Source organism: Tupaia chinensis, unplaced genomic scaffold, assembly GCF_000334495.1.
Source record: "Tupaia chinensis unplaced genomic scaffold, TupChi_1.0 Scaffold000463_1, whole genome shotgun sequence".
NCBI classification, from domain to species: Eukaryota; Metazoa; Chordata; class Mammalia; order Scandentia; family Tupaiidae; genus Tupaia; species Tupaia belangeri.
The window spans coordinates 1,241,536-1,253,092 of NW_006159972.1; the positions used below are offsets into that span (position 1 = coordinate 1,241,536).

Here is an 11,557-nt window from a genome sequence, read left to right on the forward strand (position 1 = left end):
GCAGGGACCACATGTGTGTGCCACCATAGCCAGCTCTTTCAGACAGGGTCTTGCTGGTTGCCCAGGCCAGCCTCAAGCTCAGATCCTCCACCTTGGCCTCCCCGTGTCACTGGGATTACGAGTGCACGCACCACGCCTAGCCCGTGGGCTGGACCAGGATCAGCACAGCCTTTGACCCCAATGCCATGCGGCACAGCGTTTTGGCAGTGCACGCCACCCGGCTGGGCCCCTTTGATTCTTGCTTATCTCAAGAGCCTTGTAAGGTTGAGACCCTGATTATCCTCACTTTACAGATGAGGAAACTGAGACTTCAAGGGGACATGATGGCTCCTGGTCGTGTCAGAAGTAGAGTCGGGTGACTTGACTCCACCCAAAGTTTCTAAACCCAAGCAATCCCCAGTCTCAGGCCGGCACCCAAGCTGGAACTGGCACCCATCCCCACCCCTCCCCAGGGAGAGGCCGACCTGGCCCTCCAGAGCCCAGAGCTGATGCCTGTTGCCCTTCTCCCTTCCACCCCAGCCCTCATGTCTCCATCACCTTTAACATGGCACCCTTCCCCAAAGTATGTCACAAGGTCACCATAGAAGAGCACACTCTGGGGCTAGGCTGACCCCATTCGAGTGGACAAGGGCCTTAAACCCTCTGAGCCTCAGCTTCCCGGGCTGTAAAATGGGAGCGATGACACCTGCCTTTGGGGGGCCCAGGGGTGGGGGCATATGTGATGGTTCCGGCCCAGAGTACCCGTAGCCAGCCCTTGACAGGTGCTGGGCCAAGGCCCAGGGCTAAGGCCCAGAGCTGGGCTCAGAGTTGAGCATCCTAAGCTGGCCCAGGGCTAGGTGTCCATGGGGACAGTCTGACTGGGCTGAGCTGGCCGCCCACCGTGGGGCCTGCCTATCTGCAGCCGGCCCCTCCAGAGGCGGTTAGCCCAGCAACACAGAGCCCCACAACCACACTCAGCCCTGGACAGACAGCCTGACAGCAGAGAAACACCCCTCAGCCACGGGCACGGTGAGTAGGGGGGCCCGCAGTCCACTGCACCCCAGACTCATGGTGGGTGCCTAAGGTGGGCAGGTCCTCGGCTTCCCCATCTGTAGAATCGATGTCATTGGGGTCCGGCGGGGAGCAGATCCTTGAGGCTGGACTGGGTTCCTCCCCAGCTCAGAGCACGGCCGGGAAAGGACACTCCACACTGGGGCCATGGGCATCTCAGGCTGAGGGGCAGGGAGGGGTGAGGGCTCAGCTCTCCCCAGGCGTACTCTCCTATCTGGCGTGACCCCAGGACCCAGTGGCCCCCATGAGTGCCAGGCTCAGAGAAGGCAGGACTCTGTCAAGTCACCCAGCATGCCAGGGCAAACGACTGTAGCCCGGGCCTAGGCTTCCCCTGGTGCCTCTTCCCCTATGGGAAAGGAGTTACCAAGACCTGACATTAGCTCCCCTGCCCCTACCCCCTATCCCTAGCCCCCAAGTCTCTGTGTGGGATTTGGGGAGAAGCCCTGAGAGGGATCTCTGACCTCACTCCCTCTCTGTCAACTGGAGCCCCCATTTTGAGACAGGCAAGCTGAGGCTTGGCTCTAGGCCCCAGAGGCCCTGCCTGTGAAATCCCCTCCCCACTTGCCCAAACAACACAGGGGCTGGCAATGTGCTTCCCCACCCCCAGTACCCAGATACCCCCGGCAGCCGGCACAGTCGGGAAGTCCCCAGGAGGCCTGGAAGGCAGGTGGCCGGGAACAGAGCTGGCTGCAGGCAGTCTACCTGGGTGCAGCTCCACCATTCGCTTCAGTGTGACCTCGGGAAAGTTACCCCGAGTCTCCAGTCTCAGCCTGCTTGTCTGAACGATAGGGAGAGTGATCCTTTTTGCGGTTCGGGCATGGGGGGGGGACTAGAAATGGTGAACAGAGAACACTACCCAACTATGGGGCTCCATACCCTACTGCCAGCAACCCCACGAGGGGGACAAAGTCTTTCTGCATATCTCAGCAGAGGCAACTGAGATTGGAGAAAAGTTGGAATGGAGATTGGAACCAGGAGCTCATACCCCAAAGCCCAGGTTCTTTCCAGCACCCCGCGACTTCTCCGTGGCTTGGGTTCCTTATCTGTGCCCTGGCAATGGCTCGGAGCAGGGGAGTCTGTCTGCAGGGGCGGCTGAATGGACCTGCTACCCCAGAGCTGACCATAGCTGTGATGTCATAAACGTTTAGACACCCCTCCCAGGCACAATCACGGCTCCCATGTCAGTGAAGCGTCAGTGGCCCAGCAAGTGATGGGGCGAGGGGGGTCGGGGGAGTGGCAGGTGTCAGATGTCTACTCAGACCCTCCTTTGAGCACCTACTGAGCCCACTGTCTTGGCTCCCTTCCCCCCAGGATGTGTGTGGGAGCAGACAGCATCCCAGCAGGAGGGGAGGCACCCCGGGGCCACAGGGCACCTCAGCGGCAAGGAGAGCCTGGAAAGTCTGTGTGGCCAAGGATTCCGTACAGCAGGGAGGGGCGGCAAAGCGGCAGGAAGGCTGGTGACACTGTGGGCCACCAGGTCCAGGACAGGAGCTTTGGTTCACTCTCAGGAGGTGGGAGCCGCAGAACTCTCCGCTGTCTGGCCTGAGTGCTGCCCTCTGTGGGCCCCAGCTGGAGGGCAGTAGGTGACCCCCAAGGGGCAGGAACTGCCACCTTGTTGTGGTGGGGGAGGAGAGGCATCTGTTGGCCTCCACGGGGTTAAAATGCCTTCCCTGCCATCTCAGCCAGACCCATTGTGCTACTGAACAAGGGCCGGACATGAGGCAGGAAGCCAGAGGGGGCCACGCGTATTTTCTCCCAAAGTCCAATGACTCAACTCCGTTGTTGCGTCGGGGACACACAATGAACATGGTGGCCACCATCCCAGGGAAAACCCCAGACCCCTCGCCCACAAGGAGCCGTTCCTGGCACCTCCTTCACTTCTCTGCACCCCCTCGGCCATTCTGAAACTACTACAAGGATTCCCACTTGACCAGTGGGACCACCAAGGCTGAGGGTGGGGGGAGCAGCCAGCCCAAGGTCACACAGCCCGTGTAAGGGAGACGCAGGAGATGGGGAGCCCTCCTCTCTGACCCCCAGCCTGTGCACTCTCCATAGTGTCGCTCCAGAGGGGACACGCCAGGCAGTTCAGGCCACAGAAGTGGACACAAAGGCAAACCAGGAGTCCAATGACCCTGGGGAAGGAACATTCTAGGACAGCCCTGACCTCTGGCTGGGGAGATATGAAAAAGCCCATCATAGCCCAGGTACAAGCTGGTGTTGGGAGGAGAAATCATAGGTGCCTTCCTGGAGGAAGAACAGGAGCTCCAGATGCTGGGAGGCCTTGGGCAGCCCCTCCATAACTTACACCTCAGTCTTCCCATCTCTGTAGGGCAGGGAATAGACCCACTGGTCCCTCAACTCATTCAGAGCTCTCCAGACTATCTGCCTCGGGCCCCAGAGCAGCAGTCAGATCCTGGTGGGTACAGACACTGGGAAGAGGAGGAAGCAGGGCCCACGGGGCGGGACCAGGCAGACGGTGAATGAGATTTCCTCCTGCAGAGGAGCGGGAGGAATAGGAGGTGGGCAAGGCTGGACCAGGAAATGAGGTCAGGTGTGAGTCTGCAGTCAGCTGCCAGCCCAGGGGGTGGGTAGAGGGGGTTAAGGTCCCCGTACACTTTTTGACCGCTCACTGTGGGCTGGCCTCGCACCCTGTTCTCATCAAATCCTCCTGCCCAGGGAGGCAGCCATTTGCCTCTTTCACAGAGAGAGCAAGGGATGGGCACAGCTACACCGCTCCACTCCCCTGGCAGTTCCAAACAGGCAGGTGCGTGGGGCTCAGTCTGTTGCCCCCACTGCCCCAGAGCCCAGTAAAGTCAAGGAGCATTGGGCCGGCCCTGTGGCCTAGTTGTTAAGGGAGCCAAATCCCACCTGGCCAGCTGTGGTTGAAACCTCAGTCTCTGTGACTTAAAAAACACACTCGGGGGACCAGCAGATGGCGAAATATTTACATCACTGGACTCCCACTTAGTCGACCACGGTTCGAGTCCCAGACATGGTGGCTTAAACTCATGCCGGGTGTGAGTGTCTGTGTACCCCAAATCCTAACAGAATGGACAAATGGAGGAGACGGGATTGCAGTGTGACCGTATCCCACTGAGAGAGATGCTCTCTGTCTCTCTGTCTCTCCAGCGAGGGCATATGCCCTATAGCAAAAATATCTCTCAAAAAAAAAAAGAGAAAAACACACTGGGTGTGAGTGTCTGTGTACCCCAAATCCTAACAGAATGGACAAATGGAGGAGACGGGATTGCAGTGTGACCGTATCCCACTGAGAGAGATGCTCTCTGTCTCTCTGTCTCTCTCTGCCCTCTGCTGATTTTAAAAATCAGGAAGCCCAGAGGAGGCTGGAAAAGGTATCCTAGGGTAGGTATTCTCTCCCTGAAGCTTGGAGCTGTCCCTCAGGAGACAAGGAAATAGATAGGATGACTCTGGAGAACAAATCTGTTTCAAATCATAAACTTGGTCTGACGAGCCATCTCTACCTCAAAGACCATACTGAAGATTCAGGGGCTGAGTTCGACTTCAGTGGGCAGGAACACTGATTGACTAGTGATGTCTGCCTTGGGTGTGGGAAGGAGCCAGGGACAACCTGATTCTGGCCCTATGGTAAGAGGTTCTTGCTCAGGGTCATGTGTCTATTTACCTGGAGACTCTCAAGTAAGATACTCAAAGGACTGAAATCCTGATGGAGGTGCTTGTGACAATATGAAGGGCCACTGGTGTGTCTAATGACATGAATAGCCATTTGGGCACAGCGATTATCTTCTTTGCGTTATACTAACAACTGCACTGACTCTGACCACCCAAGGTGCAATTATGCAGGCTTAAATGAGGCAGCAGTAGGGACCTTGACACCCGCAGGTCTGGGGCCTTGAGTTTGTGCATCCAGATGCCGGGATAAGGGAAGACTCAGACCTGGAACTTGCCTGGGCAGGACGCTCAGGCCAGGAGCTGGAGGCTGTGCTGGGGGCACCTGGAAGACCTCATGGAGGAGGAGTCTAAGGCTTAGAAGGAGGTGAAGTGTTCATACAGAGAACACAGCAACGAAGAGCATTCCAGACGGAGGGAAAAGCCTATGCAAAAAGCCATCTGGTGAGAGAGAGAGCACTGTACATTCCAGAAACTTCTAGTTCTCATGTCTGGAAGGGGCAGGGAGAGGGAGAGGAGAGCTGGAGGATGGGCAGGGGACACACCGCGCCAGGCCTTGAAGGTGAGCTCAGGGACTACACTTCATCCAGTGGGGAAGGGGGATCCAGGGAGGAATGGCCACCAGGGGATGGGGAGAAGGGAGGCTGTTGGCACAACCCTGAGAGAGGGACGCAGGTCCCAGGGCCACACCGAAGTACAAACCAGGACAAAGCACCATGGAGTCGGCTCAGAGCAGCCTGGCCTCCCCACCCCGAGGATACCGGAGCCTCACCCTTCATCTTGCAGTATCTCGGCTGCCCAGGCCAGCTACAAAGGCTAGGGCTCAAGAGGACAACTTGGGAGTCCCTGGAGGAGATTGAGGACCAGTGGGTCCCATCCTGTCCTACTCTGAGATTCAGGTAGGGAGTGAGAAGACAGTGGGGGAACTGCCCAGGCCACACAGGGAGCTGGGGCTCCAGCACACCCTGCCCCCCATACTCCTCTTATGTGTCCTGGTCCTGCTCCTCCCACTGCCCTGCCCCCCATCCCTGACCCAGGCCTCTGGGCCGCAGTCCAGAACCTGCAGGAGGCTGGGCTGGGACGGAGTGTCCCATCCTCCCTCAGAGGTTTGCCCTGGAGCTGGGCTCGGCTGCCAGATCTTATCCTGGCTGAAGGCGTGTGCTGGGTGGGAGCAGAGTGGTGGCCCACAGGGAAGGGCCTCTGTGGGGTCGGCAGGGCAGAGACCTGCACACAGGGTGAGCATTCATATAGACACAGCTGCAGCTGCGGGGGGTCCATGTGACCTGAGGATGCTGTGTGCCTCCGTTTCCCACCCCCAGGGCCCTGCATCTTGTTCAATAAGCCCAACACCCCAGCTTGGCCCCGAGAATGTAAGATGGAGTGGAGCCTGTGTTCACTCCTCACATGTAGCTCTGTTCCTGGCATGCAGTACATGCTCAGTAAATGCGTGCTGAGTGATTGTGTAACCCAGGGTTTTAGAGGGGACCTTGAAGGAGGGGTGACGTGTGGTCTAAATGCAAACAGAGAAGAGAGAACAGCAAGTGCAGAGGCCGGGAAAGTGTGGCCTGGCCTGGGGCTGCAGGGGGCTTCCCGAGAATGAACTGGGGCTCTGTCTGGAAGCTCACCAAGCAGTGGAGACCCAGACAGGTAAGTGGAGGGGCTCGGACAGAGCCACGGGACAGTGTCTTGCTCTCCGTGGCTACTCAGGGGGCTTGGCCTTCGGAGCCACCTCTCGGTCCCCTGGCCCACCCAGGTATCTGAGCTCTGGCTCCAGTGGCCTCACCTCTGCAGATAGAGACTTGGACTCTGAGAGCCTCTGAGCTCACAACTCCCATCCCAGCAAGGTGGGGGCCAGCTGCCCCCAGATTCTTCAAGGCTCTCCTGCACGCCTGGACTGTGTGCCTGTGTACTAGAAGCGTTGGGCCACATTTGACCGTCTAAAATGAGGTACCCGAGGCCATCTCAGACCAATGAAGGCACACAGGACCCACCCTACCCATTCAGAACTGCCCCCAAAGCAGAGATGGGGCCACCATCAACCATCCCGGAAAGGCAAACCTAACCAGAAGCCAGAGCTGGAACTTGGGGGTAGTCTCCTTCACACAGAGCAGATGGTGGAGGGAGAGAAGGAAAACAGAATGACCTGCAAATCCCCCGACCGTATGATCAGGTGTTAGAGAACAAGAACAAGTGAGACCACTCAGGGCAGCACCAGAGTGTCGTTAAGAATCACTGAGGCTTCTTTTATGGCTACATTTTTTTTATTTTTAACTTTTGCCTTAGGGCGCATGTAGTCACTGGAGAAGGACATAGAAGGAAAATAAGAAATCACCCCCGAGGGGGATGGCCACATCACAATCCCTTCTTCTTTATTCTCCTCCCGTGATTTTAGACATGCATGCACACGTGCTGGCATGATTTCTGGCTGCAGGGTCTGGGACTCAAACTGTCATTGGCCATATGGGAATGCAGAGCTTCAACCACCAGGCCACCTGCTGACCCCTTAGCTACTCTTCATTGGCCACATTGGAGACTTCTTCTTTTTATTTATTTATTTATTTGTTTATTTATTTTGCGAGGTTTTTGCTATAGAGTGTATGCACTTACCAGAAAGACAGAGAGAGACAGAGAGACAGAAAGCAAAAAATCACCCCCAGGGGGCATGGCCATGCCACAATCCCTCTCCTCCATTCTCCTCTCGGGACCTTGGGCACGCACGCACACGCACCCAGCATGAGTTTAAGCCACAAGGTCTGGGACTTGATCCCCGGTCAACTACATGGGAGTCCAGCAACGTACCCATTACACCATCTGCTGGTCCCCATATTGCAGACTTCTTAATTAAGGCCTGAAAATGACCCTAAGAGATCATACTAATGTTCCCATTGTCCAAAGGATGACTTTGAGGCTCAGAGAGGCAAAGTGCCTAGCCCACAGCCACACAGCAATGAAACAGTACGCTCGAGATCCTGTACACCGAAGACCTGGCGATTGTAACCATGTCCCTGCCACCTGTGAAGCCAAAGAGGCTAGAGCTGTGTGTGGCTTGCGCCTGGATCTCGGGAAGGAGGGAAAATGAAGACAGACCGGGTGGCAAGAAATCTCCCATTAAGCTGTAATTACATCCCAGCAGTGGGGCCTGCGGGCTGCCATGCCAATGTCTCTATTATCTTACAGTTCTGGAGGTCAGAAGTCTGAAGGGTCCCAGTGAGCTAAGGGCTGCATTCTTTTAGGAGACCAGAGGGGACAATCCATGCCCTTGTCTTTTCCAGCTTCTAGACCCCACTGGGTTCCCTCATAAGCCTCAGTCTCCTATTTCACAGCCTCTTTTCCGATTCTAAGCACCTCGATTGCATTGGGTCCAGCCCTAATCCTGGATAATCCCCACCATGGCAAGAACCTTTGTGATCACATCTGCCAAAAGTCTCTTTAGCCGTGTAAGGTAACATAGTCCCAGGTAGCAGGGATTCGGACGTGAGTGTTTTGGGGAGCCATCAGTCAATCTATCGCACTGGCCCACGTCACCACCTCTTCTTGCACCCCACTGCCTGCTCCATTTCTATCTGACCCAAGAGACTTTCTCAAATACATCCTTTGATTTCCATCTCAGGGCCAGAGCACCTGCTGATATTCTGCCTGGAATTCCCTTCCTTCCTCTGCATCCCTGTGGCTGACACTCACAGGATGATTTTCATATCTCCCCAAGACGCCTCCCCTGGCCTGGCTGTCTCAGCGGCAGCCCTCTCACTAGCGTGTCTCACGTTGCCATCCCCTAGAAACCAATCACTAGCGGATGTTTTCCTGTTTTCCTCTCTCCACAGCCTGCACTCCCTGAGGGCAGGTGCTGTCTCACTCACCACTGTTCCCCAGTCTCTGGTGAGTACCCCAGTACAGCATACGATAGGCGCTCGATTGCTATCCACTCAGTGCTTGGGCTCTCAACCCTGCCCTGTCCAGAGGCCTGAGAACTTTCTCTCCCTGTTTCTCAATTTTCAATTCTCTTTGTTTTATTTTATCCTCATTGAGTCACTTCTTACTTGAGGGGGGAAGAAAGAATCAAGACTTAATTCCTTTCTGGGCAAAGAAGGAAATGACCCACAGGACCAGGGCCCAGGGACTCTGGGGCAGAGGGCACGCCCACCGCCTCCCCTGCGTCAGGAGCAGCTTCCTGCCTGGGACTCCAGCCTCATTCTTCCTCCAAACTGTTTTCCCCTGCCTTCCTCCTGCCAGGACCATCCTACCTCCAAGGGCACCAGTTTCTCTCAGTTTGACCCCTTCATTTGTGGCTGAGGAAATGAAGGCCCAGAGGGGGCAGGGCCTTCTCCAGGCACCTGCCCCCTGTATTCTGGACCCATCCCCCGCTCCTGGGAGTCTACTTCCTCCTGAGCCAGAGGAAGGGCTGAGTGCTAAAGTCAGCAGGCCCAACTGGCCAGGTCAGAGGTCAGCTGGCCCAGCACAGACACCCTGGGCCCTCACTGAGGCCATCCTGGCGCCAGTGGCTCAGAGGAAAGGTTATCCGAGTTTAGAAACCCCCTGCGATATATGAGTCCAGCCTCCCCCTTGGGCCGGGACAAGGGACAGCCAAGGGAAGATGTCACCTCTGTGGGTCCTCGTCTCTCTCCAGGAATGAGCCCTGATTCTCACTCTCATCCACGTACCTCCTTTCCTGACACCATTCCAAGGGCCACAGGTCGGTGACCCAGGGACCCTAGATGGGTGGACAGATGGGGTCAGGGCTGAAAGGGCATGGTTTGGATCAAGGTCATGATATCCATCCACCGCAGTGTAGAGAAGAAAATTCCTGTTCCTGGAATTAGGGATGAAGCCAGGCCTTGATCACTAGGTGACCCACATCCCTAACCCACAGGGCTGCCTTCAAGGGCATACAGCCTGTGCAACTGCACAGGGCCTGCATTTAAAAGGGTCACTTGCTTGGCTTAATGTTCTTCGTCATCTTGAAATTTTTAATAATCTTTGGGGACCGGCAGGTGGCGTGGTGGCTCGATTCTGAGTCCTGGAACTGGTAGCTTGCTTTTTCACTCTCCCTTTCTCTCTGTCTCTGTCTCTCTCTGGTCAAATTAAAAGATAGTAATAACAAATGAAATCAAATAAACAGACAATTTCTTTTTAATTCTTAATCACTTTTGAACAGAGGATCCAATGTTTCTATTTTTCATGGCCCCCCAGTCCTGCATGCCCAACCTCTCCACCCCCCACCCAACCCACCTTTGCCATGTGACAGTTCCTAAGCTCAAGGCTTCCTGTGAGAGCTGGGATGAGTGGCTGAGGCACTTGGGTTTTTCTAAGAACCTTCCGAAGACAACTTCAAAGCACAGCTGCCAAAGGGGCTTTCAGGCTGGTGGGGGGAGGAGAGGAGTTATGTGTGTTCAGAGGAACCTTTAAATCCCACCTGTAGCACTGTTGGGGCAAGGGAAGGCATAGGAAAGAGTCTGAACTTTCGAGCCAGACAGACTTGGTTCAAATCCTGGCATGCTCCTTCCAGTCTCAGTGGCCTCAGGAATGTTACCAAACCGCTCTGTTCCTCAGCTCATCTGTAAAATGAGTTACAACTATACCAACCCTGAGGGTTAGTGGAAGGTTTAAATGAGATAACATACAAGGGGTCTTCAAAAAAGTTTATGAAAATGGATTTTTAAAGCTGAGGTGTGTCCTGGCCTGTTCAGGGAAGCTATGCTCTAAATTCCATCTTCTAGACTCCCGAAATATTCAGACAGGCACAGTGGAGGAGAGATTTTGTCACAGAATGACCAGAAACCACGGCAGAGGCACAAGAAACATGAGAAACCAAGAAAATATCTACCCCCTACGGGAAAAGAACAATCCCTCATCATCCACAGACAGTACAGCAGAATTCCTGGAAATGTCTGATAGAGAATTCAGAATATTCATAGTGACGAAATAAATGAGATGCAAGAGCTGAGAGGTAATGAACTCCAGAAGAAGCAGGAGAAAGGAGACAACGAGTTCCAGAAGGTGTTGAAGTTCTTCCATGAACTGAAAGAGGAAATACATACCATAAAAAAAGAATCAAATGGAGCTATTAGAGATGAAGGCTGCCATTCCGGAAATCAAAACCTCCCTCAAAAGTTATTAAAAGCAAATTAGTCCGTGCAGAAAATCGAATCTTGGATGTTGAAGGCAAAACGTCTGATCTAGAAAACACAACCAAAAAACTGAGAAAATAACCAAAAAAAAATGAGAATACTATACGAGACATACTAGACAGCACTAAGCGCCCAAACATCTGGATAATCGGTATCCCAGAAGGTGAGGAAACTAATAAGGGCAGTGATAATCTAGTCTATAAAATCTTGGAAGAAAACTTTCCAAATCTAGAGAGGCATTCAAATATCCAGACCCAAGTAATACAAAGAACCCCTAATAGAATCAACCCAAGAAGATCTCAAGGCACATCATAGCCACACTAGCCAAATCTACAAAGACGAGATACTAAAATTGGCAGGAAAGAAATGTCAGGTTACTTATAAAGGTTATCCCATCAGGCTAACCTCAGACCTCTCATCAGAAACCATGCAAGCAAGGAAAGAATGGAAAAATATATTCAAAGTGTTAAGCGAAAAAGAGTTTCAACCAAGAATACTATTTCTTTTACATGGAAAGAAAGGATAAAAAACATTCTCAGATAAACAAGACCTGAAAGAATTTGCCAGTAGCAGACCCACTCTTCAAGAAGTTCTGAAAGGAGTGCTCTACCAGGAAAACTAAAGACACATAAAGAAATAAGAGAACAAAAGGCAACCAAGAAAAGGACCAATTTAATGCTAGGGACAAGAAATATCAATGATAATGTTGAATGTTAACTTCCAGGATTTAAACG

At 53.9% G+C, this 11,557-nt stretch overlaps 1 protein-coding gene across 1 annotated transcript in view; it reads left to right on the top strand.

Annotated features, from left to right (window-relative positions):
- Positions 1-905: 905 nt before the first annotated feature.
- CDH5 (cadherin 5) overlaps positions 906-11,557 on the top strand; it is a 40,831-nt gene continuing 30,179 nt past the window's right edge. The window contains exon 1 of the mRNA XM_027774631.1: positions 906-1,008. The gene's annotated coding sequence lies outside the window, so the exon portion shown is untranslated. The remainder of the gene's footprint in view (positions 1,009-11,557) is intronic.